We start from the raw sequence: 17,407 nt of genomic DNA, 5'->3' as shown, positions 1-17,407 counted from the left end.
CACCCCCAAATCCTACTTATTTCATGAGGGTGAGGAACAAATCCCACAATGCCTGGTGGGGTTATCTGGAATAGACTGCATGAGGACATAGTAACAGGCAGTCCTGGCCCTGGTTCCCTCTTCCTCCTTCCCTTGGTGGAAAATCTCATTGGCGGAGAAGGAGAGACTATGGCTGTTTGACTGCCCACGTTCCTTGATTTACTGTTATGAAGCTGATGGCAAGGCTGGAGGGGAGGTCATCAGTGGAAACCAGACATTATAATGTGACAATCACACTGAATCACAGCTTTTTGCTGAAGGCCAAAGAGGGAGATATTCCTCCTTCAGACCATCTCCAGGACAGGCTTTCCCTTGTTTTGTTGTGTTAACCAGTCATCATAAACTTTGGGACGTCTGTCCTTAAAAACTGCCCTTCTCACTGGCTCCATATCAGCAAGCAAAGAGCTTGAGATTTCCAATCTGATTGCAGCTGATAAGTAGGGGAGGACAGCACGCTGAGTAGATTTACTGCTCTTATAAATCCTTGTTGAAACTTGATGAACTGCATATGCACTGCCCAGTGAGTGATTGCAGTTTCTAGAGACACTGTGGCGTGTGAAGATGTCCTTTTGATAGCGTTTTCAAAGAACAGACGCTAGATGTTTCCCAGGCCCGATCAGCAACACTTTTAATGCATTGTCACAGCACACACCAGAGTCTGCAGATCATGCTTTAGATTTTTTCCATACTTTTCTACAAGGAAACCTACAATGTACAGTTTGCTAATATTTCTTCCCAGAATACAAGGTCTGAGAAGCTGGCCTTGCAAGCTCACTCTTTCTGCTAGAATCACTGATGTAAGTGAATAAAGAGTAGATGACAACTATATATAATAGCACCAGAATATATCAGCACACAGCCCTGGCCCCTTTTTGTTGCTGCAGAAAATGGCAAGTCAAATATGCAGCAGAAAGTGAGAGAAGGAAGGGCCCGGGGAAATGAAATTTGATGGCAAATGTTGCTGCTGTTTCTGAACAAGACTTTCACAAGACATGAATTCAAGGAGAACAGGAAGACAGTCATTGTTTCTTATGAGATACCGGATCTCATGATCATGTTAAGGGCCTAAGCAGTCAAGACACTGTTGCTGTCCCCCAAGAAATCCTACCCTGTTCATGACAGGCAGCCATTGGAACATGTCACAATAGTAAGTATTAGGCTTGGCATTTGGAATAAGCATCATGGACCCTCACAAAAGTCCTCCAGCAAAATTAAGGAAGATGAGACTTGGCATGATTGGTATTTCAAAAGTAATAAATAGCAGCAATATAATGAAGGGGAAAAAGAGGCCAAAACAAAATCTTTATTCTAGACTTTCTTTACCCATTTTAAAGGGCAGAAAAGGATAAAAACTCAATATTAAAACCAAATATTTTGCTGATGACCTGAAAGGTGATGAGATGAAAGCAAAGACAATAATTTCAGCAGAGGTACAGCTGAGGCAGTGTTAAGCACAGGCAATATTGAGGACACCACAATAGAAAAAGATGCAACTGGGTGAGAAATGATGAGAAACAGTATGTGTCCTTATTCAGCCTTTTACATCAAAGCCCTATAGGAACATTACCAGTCTTAATTAGCTTTCAGATGGAGGAGGAAAAGAAGTATAATGGCAACACTGTAGATAATGGGGCAAACAGGTTGGCATAGGTATTTAGAAGTGGTGGCGATTCATTAAATAACTTCAATATCTGTGGGAAATTCCATTACCATATTAATTACACCTGGGGAAATGCAGTAAATATAATAATTAGGGACTGTGTATAAATACTGTGTAGCAGTGACCTGAATAAATGTGAATCTCAATGCAAAGGGAGGCAAGTGGTACAAAAGTACACATGCTGACGGCAGGTTATCTATAGCTCTGAGCCCCGTGGTACCCACTGTGAGACTCTGCAAGGGATATGACATTAACCCACCATCACTGCACAGCACTGAACTAGCACAGCAAGGACTAAATGCATGCTCTTTTATTCATTTGTTAAAATCAATTTAGATTTTATTCAGTGCAGTTAAGAGATTCAGAGGCAACCCTCCCTTGACTTTCAGTGGGACCCACACTCCTAAATCCTTCAGGCCTTTTGCAAAATGTCACCCTTAGTATCTTTTAAACTTTCCTTCCCACTCCCCAAACAACCCTTAATTCTGGCTCTTTTAACCACTGGAATTGAATTAAGTGCTGGTAAAAAACCTGCCATTCTGCCAGCTCCAAAGAATGGGACCGGATTGTCTCATTTTATACAAGCTTCCACTGCACTGGCCCAGCAGACCTCTGCCCTACCTTGAACGAACAGCAGCAGGTGACGGGGTGCTCACTTTTTGCATTCATTCAATCCTTGGTCTTTTTTTTTGCTGAGGCTGCCAATGGGGTCAACAATTACCATCAGTTATGGGGTGGGCTTTTCTCTAGTGGAAGCTAGACTGAAGATGATTGACCAGGCGTCAGCAAAATGAGCTGACTTGAACAGACCGGGGCCCATGGAGCCCCACACCACCTCCCAGAGCCTGTGATGCCTTCTGGGGTGCAGCACTGGCTCCAGCAGGCCTCTATAGGTCTGGATCAGGCCCTGGGCTGCCTCCCCACACAGATCCAAGCAGGCCTTCTGGCCTGCAGGGCACCCCATAGGTCCAGAAATTTGGCAACAGGGGAACAGCAATTGCTGCCACTGCTTCTCTGCCACCAAATTTTCCGACCCCTGCAGGCCACTTGGCATGGCTCCACGGGCCAGGAGTTGAGCACCCGTGGACTACAATATATCCAAATACAGCTGTCCTTTCTTCTGCTGTTGTGCTTATCTCTAAAAACAGACAAGAGTCCAGATGCCATTCACAAAAGAGAGAAATGCAAACGTGAGTGATTCATAATGACTGGTGGGGGGATGCTAGAGAAAACCAGATCCGTTCTCTGGTTCCTTAGCTTCCTCGGACTGCTTTAATTTTACCATATATTTCTCCTGAGAAACTGTTGCAGTGTTGTCATGACAACATCGGTACAGCACAATTGTTCTCAACTAGCACTATGCAACTGGGTACACATCATGGTCATTTAAGCGGTTACACCAGACTACAGTATTTAAACCACATTTCTTCTCTCTGCTGTCTAAGCAAGCTCTCTCCACAGTACATGAATAAGCCAGTGTTTGTACCAATCCAAGCTTGTGTTTTTCACACACAAGTGAACACGCTGAAAAAGGAAGTGTGCTTGATATTCAGAGCTCATGCAGCTGAAGAGATTTCTGAGCTAACCCGGATTGCAAGGGAAAAACGTCAACACTGCAAACTATGTGATAGGAACCGTATTCTCTCATGTCATTCCACTGACTTCTATAAGATTACTCATGCCTGCATGAAAGAGGATTTTTAGGATATAACGCTTGCTTTTGCAGCTGTCAGAAAGAAAAAGAAAAATAGTATAATCTGTTTCCTCTACATCTAGCTTCTGTGACCAAACCTAGGATGTTAGTACAGAGTTATTGCTATCACATACAGCGTTAGACTTTGGATTAGGACATTTAGAGACCAATTGTCCATAACAGCCTCTACCTGAGCTCAGCTGGGACTGGTTCAGAGTCTCTGTAACACATGCAGAACCTGGCTTTACACTATCCATCTCCAAATCTGCACACAATTAAGAGTGGGAAGGGAAACACAAGGCAAGAGAAAGGACAAACACATTTAATTAAAAAAAGCTCATGGAATAGACAGCTGGAGACCAACAATTTCAATTGCTGAGACATTAACAGAAACAGCACTTCTGAAGTCTAGATTCTGCTCTTCTGTGCTGAGAGGCACAGACTCGGTAGGAAGCCCTTACAGGAGTATGCAGACATTGTTAATTGGCAATATGATTGCAACACATACTCACATATCCAAGCTACTCTCTTATCTAAAGGGCTCGTGTACCAATGACAGTGAAAATACGGTAGCACAGGCTTCAATGTAGAGCGGCCATCCATGTTAGTGCATCCTGGTTCCCAGTTGGACTTGGACAGTCCACGTCAGCCTGTCTGCACTGCTACTGGTACCCAGCTGGCACTGTATCTCGACTGGTCTAAACAAAGATTTGTTTTGTCCACTGAAAAAAATATGCTTGTAGCTTTCTAGGGAATTTACAGAATTTTATAAACGGGGCCTGTACAAATAAGAAATACAGTGAATGGTGGCAGTGCAGAAACTCTGCTAAAAACAGTGGTGTTTAAACAGGGTTATAGCTTTCACTAGTGTTTAAACAGGGTCATACCTGGTCTGCAGCAGGGTCAGGAGCCTAAAGATTTTCAGAGGGACTCATGAAAACAATGGGAGCCTTTGGTGATCAGCAAATTTTAAGAATAGGCTGACATTCTTCCTTCTAGATGCACATAGATCTCTCTCTCAAGCAAAAGGAAATTACAGGAGCAAAGACATCCCTCTTTAGAACTGGCCACGGTTGAAAAAAACCCAAAAACTTCCATTACAAATAAAACGCATGCATAATCTTCCTAAATCATTGGAAACAAGAGAGGTATAACTGGGACCTTTGATGTATAAAAACATTAAAAATAAGAATGACCAATGCATACCACAGATGAACACTTAAGCACATCAATGAAGCCTATATATTGGCATCCCATGTACTGTGGCAGCCAAGTTTATAATCTATTTGTTGCAATCCTATGACTCACAAAGGGAAAGGGCTGCCAAAAGAAATTAATTTCACATGAGAACCAAGCAAAGCCATTAACAGGCTGTATACCTTTGAGCAAAAATATTATAATTGATCTAGTATTTGAACTCTTCCCTGTAGTGAAATCGTTTTAAAAGCAGAGAGATCCTGAATGCTGAGCTTTCAGATTGCACGAAATAACCAGAAACGAAGCCGTTGCTTGTTTTCATGTTACAAATTGCTGGGAAAAGGGGCAATTATCTGAGGTTAACTGCTGTTGAACCTTAGCAAAAAAAGGCATCTTTGGAGGGTTCAGGGTATGCTTCTTTCCCATAAAGAAACTGAAACGGTTCTTCCTCTGTTTTCTCCAAAGGAAAGTCTTGGATATACGTCCAAAGAAAAGTCTTGGATCTTTTGAGCAGTCAGCACCCCTTATCTTCCAGATTTTGTTTCATGCCGCGTGTTACTGGGGAAAACCCTTCGTGAATCCATTTTGTTCTCGTTCCTGCAGTCTGTGGCCCAGTTTAAGGATCCTTTGGTCCTCGGGTTTTGCTACTAAAAATTGAGACTATTTAAGGAAACTAGTCTGTCAAAGATACTGAAACTGAGACAGGAAAAGCGTCCCTCTTTTCCATGGCCCTAGCAGAGGCAGGGGCTTTCTACCTGTTGTTTCACTTCTGAGGCCTTGGTGCTATTCCTTCTTTGCTCACTACCCTCCGTTTGCTCAATGGTACAGTTCAGCATAGCGGGTCCTCAAAGCTGGCAAAGGGACACAGCACTCACCCATCCTTTGCTCACCTCTCAAAAGGGTCTGGACCCCCAGAAGGATGTTGATGTGAGCGGATACTGGGAAGAGGAACCACGTATCTATCATTTGCACTCCAGTGCTGGAAAGCACAGCTCTCAGAGAGCAGCAGAGTGGATGCAGGGGGGGAAACCATTTTAAAACCAATGCTGTTTTGAAAATGTCTAGTTTATTTCTAGAATTATGAAACCCAAGAATACAAAAAAATACATCACGGGATGTACAAGGAGCCTCAACATGTATAAGACCTTGAAGATCTTAACTCTCTGGAGAGGGGGAAGAATTATACTGACATCAGATTATTATTCATTTGTGCTACAATAGTGCTTTAAGGCCGCAGCTGGGATCAGGACCCAGGTGGTGCGGCGATGGTACTAGGTTCTAGATCAGGACACCTCGCCGATTTTCTCGGGGCTGTGGGTGTCCAGGATCAGCACTGTTTTCTATTCCCCTCCTCTCCCTTCCCATTTTTTTTAAATCATTTTTTTCATCATATAGATGTGTTTAAATTGTAATGAATTGCCAGGCCCACATTTAATTCCTTTCCACCCTGTCTCTAATCCTTCTTTCCTCTCGGTGACACCAATTTTGCTTGCTCATTATTAAAGATGGCATTTTCTCTGCATTTGATTGCAGTTTTTATGCCTAGCCTCTGTGGCACAAAACAGTTAGAATAAGCAATGCCTTTGTTTTCCAGAGTCTGTTTTTTTGTTCAAAAGATCTTAAAGGCAAATTTCACTGTGGCTTCCTTGAACATCCCTCAAAGCATCGCAGCTACAGACTTGCACATGGGTAAAAAGGAAAAGAGAAAGAGAGAAAGAGAAAAAAGAAATAAATGAAAACGTACAAGGGGGGAAGTAGCTCCAAGACGCTGGACGGGCTCCATGGGCAGGGGAGACTGGGGAGGTACAATTAAAAAAGAAAGAAATGGTTAAAGCATGCACCCATTAAAATGGGTCAATTGCAATTAAAGCTTGGCTAGGCGACATGAAGTGCAAACCCCATTTATTTATGGATTCAATTAGTATGGATCCAATCCCTGCAAGGTGTTGGAAACCCTTTGAGTATGCTTACTTCCCTACTGAAATCAGTGGGAGTTCAAAGGGGTCAGCACATGACATGGGTCTTGATTCAGAAAAACACTTAAGCATGTTTTAACTTTTATTATGTGGGTAATCCCATCCTTATCAAGCAACACGCTGAAGCGCATCATTTCAGGCATAATTTTCAATGGGATTTAATCATGTCTTTTAAGGTTAAGCATATACTTAAGTGTTTTTTGAATGACAGCCAGGTTCAGGAGTGTTAACATCTCTGTATAAAGAGGGACAATGCCAACCATTACACAGATCTCTCCAGAAATTGCAATATCAAATTTATGAATAAATGTCTTTCTGAACCCAACTAAGTTCCTTGTTAAATGTTATTTTGCTTCATTTCTAATAGTGCTATAGCAAACAGCTGCTTTAACTTACTGCTGAGTCTGTGTATTAAAGCCAATCAACATGTCTGGAGGAAAATGCTAAGCTCTGACAAGAGGGTTTTCTCCATGAGCTCGATGCAGAGGAGCACAGACGTTCCTTTCAATGCATTAACCCCAAGGGCTGATTTGTTTTTTTGGATGATGAATTTTAAAAATCCAAAGCCAATAAGAATCCAGAAACAACTTCCCACCAGATTAGATCAGTTCAAATCTGGGGCCTAAACCAAGTTGACATTGTCCCGCTAAAGTCTTATTATGCTCACAAAGCCCGCTGGGCTAGCTCACAAGTGGTGCCCAGAACAGCTAAGAAATGCACATGCAGTGTTTCAAGGACGCTGTGCAATAAAGAAAGACAAATAAAATAAATTAACCCCATGATCATTCGTTTAATAACAGGATGCAGGTGTAGGAGAGGGTCCTTTGGTCCTGCAAGCTGCTGACCACTTGCAGCTCCACCCGAATTTCATATGACCTGAGGGGGCATGGCATCTTGGAGGGTCACTCTCTCTGTTTGCCAATACAAGCAGCACATCTTCAGTCTACTCCACAGTGCTACACGTGCCCCTGCTCTCCCCCAATATACATGTACATACAGCTCTACTCCACCATCACATTGAAAATTTGCCTCCTAGATGACTCACTTAAAATACTCAATTTAGATTTAACAGGAACGCTGTGTATTAAATATTGAATAATTAATAATTTTTAAAATCATGGTTAAAGATTCACCAAACCAGTAATTTAATTGCATATATTTTACAGGCAATCCATTTTTTTTTTAAAAGACTGCCAGGTAGAAGCTATTTCCAGTGGGATCTGACCAGTATTAATAGCCATTTTGAAGAGGGCATCACCGTTATAGAAACTGTGTTACTTGCCCTCTTTGCATTCACATTCAACTAAATTATAAAGAAAATATTGCCATTTGTCAACTTACTGACAGTTCCACTTCAATACAGATCAATCTCTTGGGTATCTGCTATAGTAGTTAACAGATTTTAACCAATGTCAAAGGTCAGAGGTTTGCACGAAACTAGATGACCATTGTGCTATTTATTCATCAGTTAACAGTATGAAATAAATATGTGCTCATGACTACCAAATAGTCCTTCAGGCTTATTGCCAATTTGCTTATAATAAAAGTACATTTACCTGTTAAATCTAAATGAAATGAATGCATGGGATACTTTGATAAGTACTTTTATCAAGTCTGTCCCATTAAGCTGAGCTGATGGGGACATCTAATCTTTTGTCATAAGAAAAACTGCTACTGGAGGGAGTGATAATACAGCCTGCCATTTTTTAAAGAGCTTCACAGCTTTGAAAAAAGGAGAGAAGTTACATTCCAGTTTCTCTTTCCTCGGTTAGCTCAAAATCGCATGCTGCAGACTGCTCATATTTATTCCTATTTCCCATATTCACTTTAGGATCCCACAGTTGAAGAGGTGACAATGTTCAAAGACCTTCCAACAAACTGTCAAGCCAAAGTACTCCGGAGACAAGATTTAGGAAGCAGACTTGTGAGAGATGAGTTGCACACAGTTACAAGTTAAATGTTAACAAGAGAGATATACAACAAGATGTATGGATGAGGTTAAGCACAGCACACATTTTTAAATGACATTTAACTGCTACAGCTGATATCAAGGTTATGACAAAAAAGTGACCATAGACAACATATATATATATATATATACACACACACACAGAGAGAGAGAGAGAGAGAGAGAGAGAGATATGATGCCTATAATCATCATGATGCAAAACAGACACACCGGGATGATACAAGCAAATGCACATTCTGTCCAAAACCACACCTACCGAGATGGACAGTGCTAAAGGAGAAGAATCAGTTCAACTATAAATAAAAGACACTTCCAAATGGTCCAACTAGGGAAAAATACCAATAATTTTACTCAGCAAAGCAGCAGACTGAAGGTTTATACAGTTTGCTTCTCACCAGGCAGAATATCATCATCTGGAATCCACATATAATCTTTCATCCCAAAGGGTCTTAAAGGTCTTTAAAAGGCTATGCAGACAAAACTGCTTCCACATTGTGCTGCACTAAATTTCAGCTACCTCTGGGATGGGGGTGCACACATGGCACACACCAACTCTACATAATAAGTCAGGACAGGAAGCAAAGACAAGAAAACCAAATGACATTTACAGGGAAATGTAGAAAGGAAAACTATAATTACCTGTGTGTTACATGGTTTGTAAAACACACAGAGCTGGTTACGGACATTGGTTACACGTTTACTTGAAGAATATGGCTAATGGTGTACAGCTCACTGAAAATAATTTGAGGCATGAGTTTGATACCAATTTGAAGGGGAAAATGATACTCAATTAACAACTTTCAACAACTCCTGAAACACCTGTCTGACATTTGTGTCTTCCAAGTACGAAACAATTGAGCCTTCTCCAAAGAAGTTTGTGGAGCCTCACTGCATCATGGCCTGAGATGGCACACTTGCAGAACAAATTTGGAAACTTATTTGAAACTGAAGTTCAATGTTTGTGATAAACGCCCTGGCTTTATTTAAAAGGAAAAAGCTAAATGATTTTAAACAATACAAAAACCCATGCCAGCTATCAGAAGATGAATTTTTTACTGCTGTAGTTAAAAAAGTCTATATTTACATATGTATCTACACCTATCACCATCATCACTGTATTGGGATTGAAACTGGTTTAAAAAGTTACGTTGGGTTTTTATGTTGCATGGATCATGAATGATGCCAGCAGCACATTCAGAAATGCTAGCTTCAATTACAAACGTTAATGTCAAATATATTTTAAACCTACTTATGGCCAGAAGCCATCATCCTTCAAAAATTCAGAATAATTAAATAAAATAGGTCAAGTATTAATGCAAATCCAGTTCCATTCTTATTCATCTCGCACCACAGATGTATTTTTTTCTGGTGTTCAAGCACACTTCCTCTGATACGACGGAAACACTATTCCTAAATGCAGAGATTGGATCCAGACCCAATTCTCCTCTTGAACCTTCTACACCTCATTTTCAGCTGAATCTTGCTCATTACTTGTACTTTATTTAAGCATAATATAACATATTATGGTTCTATTAAAACATTGAAAATCAAGACATAATGATGAATAATAATAAAAAAGCAGGGCAGGAAGTTCTTTGCTTTACATCTGCTTTTCATTACATCACTTAATCCAACCAAATCTATGGACAATTACAAAACACAATCAGTCCTATGTTTGGAAATTCCTTCATGGCAAACTGCTTTATAGTGTAGATACAAAATGTCCTTGTTGTTTTGCACATAATATTCTCAGGGGAAAAAGCTTCACATGCCAATACATATACTTTATAAAGGCCAGATCTAAAATCTTGGGTTGATTAGTGATGTAAGACTGTTCAGGTCAAGTAGGGATAAAGACACTTGAAAGGGTCTCTTTTTCCCCCTGGAACAGCGAATGGCAATATTGAAAATACAGATCAATAAAAATAGCAAAAAAAATCTTATCAAAATTTGAATGTGTTTGGGGAAAAAGGCCTAGAAGCTCGAGCTGTGCATTATAATAGCATGGATAAAGCCTGAGCAGGGAAAAGACAGGGTTTTCCACAACTGTCTTCTCAACCGGACCTTAGCCGGGGTCGGGAAAAACTGCTGCTGAGGCTAAAACAGACTGCACTCTACATGCCTTGTTTCTTCAGCTGAGCCAATAACGTGCTGAATTGATTCTAATCTGAATCCTAATTAACAAGCTGCCTAAACATCTTCTGAACTTTAAACTGATTAAAATCGATCTCTGCTTGCCAAGGCACTTAAAAACGTGCCAAAATACTGGATGTGTTAAGGTAGTCTTTAATTACTATTAACTGCTACTACTGTTTTCCACAAGAAATCTGTCTAGAAAGAATGGATGGTCTTCATTTAATAAGAAGCTATTCAGGATTTCATTTCTCTTTACAGCTCAGTGTATGTATGGCTCAGGCCATACCATACAAACGCTGCTATGAAGACAGAAAGATTAATTTTGGAGTGGTCTTTTCCATGCTACTTGTACTACCTAAATGCCCCACAAGCTTCAATGAATTTCAGAAGTAAAGGTGGGCACGAAATGAGTAGGTGTGACCCAATTTTACAGAGAGCAAGATTAAGTTCAAATGTATCTACTAATTTTGGGTGCTGATATTTCAGAGAACTTCAAATGGTATAGGAATGCCTATGTTCAAAACACAGCTCTCATTGACTTCACGTGCAGCTGTGAGGGCTCCTCAGTATCCAAAGCCAGGCCCCCGTTCTCAAATAGGACTCCCAGAAGATAAGGAAAAAACAGTTAGTGACCACATGTGAATAATTTAGTTAAATAACTGTTCTGGCAACACACAGGAACTCCATGGCAGAAACTGAGACAGAATCCAATTCTGCATGGTGACATTCAATGTCCTTAATGGTGGCACTATCCTTTTCTTGCAATCCTCTACCTCATTCACTCCCCACCCCTTCTAACTTCAGTAATAAATAAGACGGGGGTCCTATGGAAAACAGCCTCCCTCTGCAACCAAGCATGGACACATTCCCAAATTGAAGTGAAAAATATAGCATGTGAGACTGTAATTAAAGACTGAATTGTAAGACAGACACACAGGGGCTGAATTCGGGTTTCATGGTAACCTTAATTCTGGCACTGCAACCTTAGTAATGATGATCTTTTATGATCTTTTAATGTAGATTGTTGCATCTAATAATTTGTATGGAACAACCATTAAAGAACGTTAACAGTGAGACCTAATGACCTGCAGCATCCATTAATGTTTTAATTATAAAAGAGCTTGAGATTTTTACACTAGATTTAAAACAAGCATTTTCCTATGATTGCAAAAGGAAATTGCCCCTCCCCCCAGTGTGCCCTTAAAACCAAATAGAATCTATTAATCTATGCTGCTTCATTATCTCTCATTAAGGCTTAGTGAGAAACTACTCATAGCAATTCATGACATTTAATTTAATTGCCTGAGTGTATTTAATGATAAACACTTGCTTGTGATGGTCTTCATCAACACAGCTTTGACCTAGGTCTAAAGTTGCCTTTGTTTACATACTCAGACTGATAAACCATGATCAGAGAAGTGAATTACAGCAGTATTTGGAGATCAAGTTTGAACAATAAGAGGCACGTATTGGATTTACTAAGTACAAACCTGCTGCAGTGACTTGACTCACTAATGAGCTGTGCAACAAAGACAGTAATATACATACCCCATATTTCTGGAAAGGATGAAGGAGTGAGATCATGGTGCTGAGAAAAATATTCCTTCAAACTCCTAAGCTCTTTAAAGGATGCAGTTTAATGCACTGCACCACTACTTTGCTGTAGCAAGTACTAAAGCACCTTCCTGTGCTCAGGACTTTTAACTGGTAAGGCAAAAGCCCTGAGTAACAAAACAGAATTTGCCCAAATGCATTTTAATTATTAAAATCAAACTCTAGAAGCTCTTCCCATCCCTTTTTATTTCTATTTTAAAATCAGCATTCTTGGCAGATTAAAGAAAAAGTTTTTAAGCTGGGAGATCTCCCATCCACTCCCCTCCAACCCTTCGTCCACTCTCATTCACCAACTTACTTGCTAATATCAGATCAGTGCTTCCAAGATGTTTCTCCTGATATACAGACTGAAGTTAGGGTGACCTTTTAAAGTAGGGCACATAACAATCTTAGCACTATTAGGTCCTACAGAAACTCAAACACCTGTATGCAACAGTCTAAATGAGAGGAAGCTGAAGCTCTCTTCTTCCACTTATTTTTTCTTTAATCAGTTCATCCCAATATTAATGGCCCTGAATGCTGCATAACACTAAATATAATGCTATACGAATTCCATACATAATTCTTAACTTTCCCAACGAAGCAGACAATGGGTGGATTTGGGCCCTGCATTGCAAAACAAGAACCTGATGTGATTAGGCTCTCCAAGTTCAGTTATATCCAACTCCTCCATCCCCAAAGGATTCTACTCTACCAAACTCCCTCCCTGTATCAAAGTTGACACGTTAGTTTTTGGCCCATCTCTACATTCCAGGCAAAGAAAGAAACTACATACTAGACTATACTCTGACAAAGGCACCAAAATCATACATGCTGATGGGAGTATTAGCAGTCACTGAAGGGACTCCAGTGCCTTGGAGGTCTAAAATATTTCAAAACATATATGAGAAGACCACTGACATGAGCTAAGGAAACACTATAAATGCAGCAAGACGCTCAACAATGAGACCAGGAGTGAGACAGAATGTATGGGTAATTAATGAAGAGAAACACACATTAAGAGAAGTGGAAAAGAAATGATAAAATATGAAGTGTGGGAGAGAGGACTTGACTATATTTTTGGAGCACCAAAAAGTGTTCTGAATAAAGATGTATGCACATACCTGGTTTTGGCACTGAGTTAGTCACAGATTGAGGAACTTTGTCGTTAATTAGTTCAACACACTCGCTAGGAAAGAATCCCACCTGCAATAAAAAGAAAAGCAGAGGCAGGGCATGAGTGCAATGTAATACGGATAGTATGGTTCAGGTTGCAAACACAGCCCATCATTGTGCCTGTGAAGCCAGGTGTTAGCTTTCCTCTTTTAAGAGCATTTGTATGTTGTTATATACCAGTGGTCAGCAATTTTTCAGGGCTGCAGGCTGGAACAACCCAGCTTAGGTCTGAGGCGGGGCAGCATCCTGACCTGGTCACTGCTGCAGCTTTTCCTGCCATTGCTTCTTCCCACCCAGCCCCTGCTGCAATGTGGGTGCAGCTCCCAGCCGCCTGGTCCCAGCACAGGCACAGGTGAATCCCTTTGCTGCTGGAATAACACTAAAGCCCCCCCACCCTGCCTTCCTACAGCCAACATGCTGCAGAAAATCCCCCAGATTCAGCCCATAAACCATACATCGCCAATCTCTGCATATGACATTATTCAACATACTAGGAATTGGCATAAAAATATAGCTTTCTTAAAGTGAAGCAACCAAAGTCCACGAGTCAAATATTTCACTCTGTAATGTATGCTGAACTTTGCTACTGAACCACTTTCAAAGCCTGGCTGTTATCTTTACATAGGACACAAATACTTAAGATTGCAATGATCTATGCATATGTCCACACAGAGAAGAGTTTAAGTTAGTGGTGTTGGACATCTGTGCAGGGTTGAATTTCTCCCACTATACATACCAGGGAAGAGGCAATACCAATGCAGCTCCTAATATATTTCACTCAGTTGAGCCCAATATGTTAGTATATATATTTTCTACAATCAATATTAAGGTTCTAAATCCATTCCATTTGTATTGCTTTAAAAATGAAGTGAAATACTGATTCTTCTATTTGTGCATTTTCTGTTGCAGTTGTTTTTACAATCCTCTCTCTCAAAAACCTGCAGCTTCTGCTGTTGTAAGCAAACAAAACCTATCTGAATAGGCAACCTCAACATACTGCAGTGGTTTTCAAATTTCCTCAAGTCACTTCTGCTGTGGGACCCTATTCCTATCCTAAACAGCCGACAAAGAGCCAAGTGACCCAACCAAGCAAGGTGGCTCAGTCTCCTGGCCTGCTCTGCCATCACCCCTGTCCCTTTGCAGACCCCTGATGATGCATGGCAGAACCCCAGGAGTCCACAGAGCACAGTTCACAAATAAATGACATATTATATACAAGCCCTTATGCATGCAGCTGGCTTAAAGCAGATGAGTACTCAATGACACTACTCAGGTACTTCAAGTAAAGCATGTGTTGATAGAACCTGATAAAGCCCAATATGGTTGTGCTTAAAACAGATTAAATCCAACCTCAACAAAACACTGAGACTAGGCTTAATTAAATATACATAGAGTAAATGGGATTGTCATTCCCAATTTGTGAGTCATAGTTTGTCTAAAAATAAACAAATGCTGGAAGGGAAAAAGAGCGAGGTGGAAAGCAGGATCCTGGGGAACGGGCACCACCAGACCCAGGACACCCGGGTTCAACTCCCAACTCTGCTTTCAGGATTTGACAAATCATGTCAACTTTGTGTCTCGGTTTCCCCTGTCTATAAAACAGGGGCAATACCAGACAGCCACCCTTGGAAAGTGGTTTGAGGTCTATGGCTGAAATCTTTCTACAAGTATCCGTTTTTAAAGGAGTGCTATTATTCTTGGGCTCATTAATCAAGCTGAAGCAGAAACACTATTCCAGAAACAAATCCCAGAGACCAAATCCTTCCTGGCCTGTATTTACAAATATTGCAATAGTTGTGATCTTCCCTGGATTGCCCCACAGGGACATGACTGCCAAAACCTTACAGCCTGCAGAATGTCCTCGCCTGCTCTCTCTGACAAGTCATCACTGAAAATGGAGCTGTTGTCATCAGCTTGATTTATAAGGAGATTCTCCGAGTGATAATCTTCAAATGCTAATTGGCAGCATTCTCACACTGACCTTTAAGACTGCATTTTTTTTAATCCCACCTAGGTCAGGAAGGCATTAGCAATTTCCTACATCAGTATAACATAACTGTCTCAGTGGTCTAGAGCGGGGTGGAAGGTGTGGGCAGCCTCCACTCCTCCATACTCCTGCCTAGACGTATGTGTGAAGTGTCCTGGGGACCTCTCATGCATACGCTATGATCCAGAAGGACTGACAGATGCCTACTACAAAGGGCCACATGAAACCAGTTTTTTGGTTAACTGGATTTCTGGCAGATTTTAAAGCACCTTTTAGTTGATCTACAAAGTTTGGAAGAATGATAACGCAGACAGGCGCTAAAAGTAAATTTTGCAAATTGTGCCCTTTTACTTACTTGGCGTCTCCAGTTCTGCTCTCTCTCAAATGAGAATGTTTTCCCCAACTCCAGCTTCATTTTAATCTTTAAATGCACACCCAGTATATCATCATCAAGACAGTGCATCTCTCAAGCACAGAGCTAGAAAATGGCCCATTTGACTCCTTTGGCTGTCCTAGACTAACACAATTGCAAGAATTACAGTAAGCTTATTCTTTCCGTCACTGCATTATATTCCTGTAGCAATGGGGAAGTGTGTAATCTCACTCTATCATATAGTACTCTTAAAGCTACTCTACTCAACACAGTGCATTCACATGCACATATGCACAATACAACCTCTTCAAGCTCTGTCCTTGACGTTTAGATTGTAACGAATACAAAACTTAACCTGAAATTCCTCCTGAGCTTGGCTACTTGCAGGATTCTCTCTCTGCAGGACTGGTTGTTCTTCTCTCCACCTTAAAGACTTAAAGAAACCTAACATTTTATATTTCTGGGTTGCAGATAATTAAGCTCCTCTGATCTGGGGGCATGGGCACCAGCAGAATAGTACTGATCTGCCAAGGCACGGGAACTCAGAGTCTAGCTCCCTTGCAGCAGCACCTGGTCTAGCTGGAGCACAGCAGTTTATTGGTCCCTGTAGCCCCTAAGCACTTCAGCTAATCCCAAACTTTGAAGCTATAAACTCAAATTTGTAAACAACCTGAAAGGGAGGATGAAGATTTAATCAAGGCAATAAGAAGTTCCAAAATTGCAACCAAGTGAGAGCATGGTTTGTATTCTATCAGGGAGTATATCCAAGATCAGCAGTATGTTCTTCATTAGGTTACGCCAAAAAAGCCATATTGTTTCTTACAGAAGCATTGCAGATCAATGAGATCGGTTTGGCTGATCTGGCTCAGTCTCGTTATTAATGAAAGACTGGCTCGAGTACTGCCTTTCTGAACAACTGACGCATCAGGCAGGAGAATTTATCTGAGCGCAGTGACACATGGCTTCTGGGACAACTAGCGACAGGCACTCAACCAAGTGTGCCAACCTAACAAAGAGATGGAAGTCCTGATTTCAGCCAGTTTGCTGTACAGCTCATGTGCTTTAATTTAGACACATGAATGCTCTCATTAGACTTTTAACAGAGGAAGGATGGTGACTTGCAAAATTGTTAGTGTGTGAACTTTGGCATGCTGCTCAGCCCTTCTGGGGTCATAACAGCCATAAACCCACGGCATGGTCTGGGATCTAGAGAACACTAACCTCTCTTCCCTTTTCCTCATTGTTTTACGAGATGATTTTTAATGTGCACGCCTAGGACCATCAGTAAAGCCCGTCGTTGCAATTTTCAAAGAAATGCAGGGAAATGGCAGAGATTCCATTAATGTTAATGGAAGTCAGGGGTCTTTCTTCACTTTTTGTTTGGCGTATGTTGAAATCAATATCCATGATCCCAAGCATAACTGAGTGTTGATTTACTATTTCAGTGCTTAACACGCTGTTCGCCTTCAGTCAGAAATCTTGACAGCAAACTCCAAGACATGTATCTGTGGCATTACTTCTGGACATCTTGGAAACCATTTCAAACAACTGTGGTTCTCCAAGCAAGTCATGGTACATATTCAGGATACATCCATCCTGCCAGGTTAG

The 17,407-nt window shown here is 41.0% G+C and overlaps 1 protein-coding gene across 1 annotated transcript in view; it reads right to left on the bottom strand.

Moving 5' to 3' along the window:
• Nucleotides 1-13,470, bottom strand: part of ARHGAP32 (Rho GTPase activating protein 32) — a 97,899-nt gene extending 84,429 nt beyond the window's left edge. The window contains exon 1 of the mRNA XM_025201277.1: nucleotides 13,388-13,470. The gene's annotated coding sequence lies outside the window, so the exon portion shown is untranslated. The remainder of the gene's footprint in view (nucleotides 1-13,387) is intronic.
• Nucleotides 13,471-17,407: the final 3,937 nt, after the last annotated feature.

This window comes from Alligator sinensis, unplaced genomic scaffold, assembly GCF_000455745.1.
Source record: "Alligator sinensis unplaced genomic scaffold, ASM45574v1 scaffold760_1, whole genome shotgun sequence".
In the NCBI taxonomy this organism is placed as follows: domain Eukaryota; kingdom Metazoa; phylum Chordata; order Crocodylia; family Alligatoridae; genus Alligator; species Alligator sinensis.
Note: the sequence above shows the minus strand (reverse complement) of the source record. Positions and strands in the feature narration are given on the sequence as shown.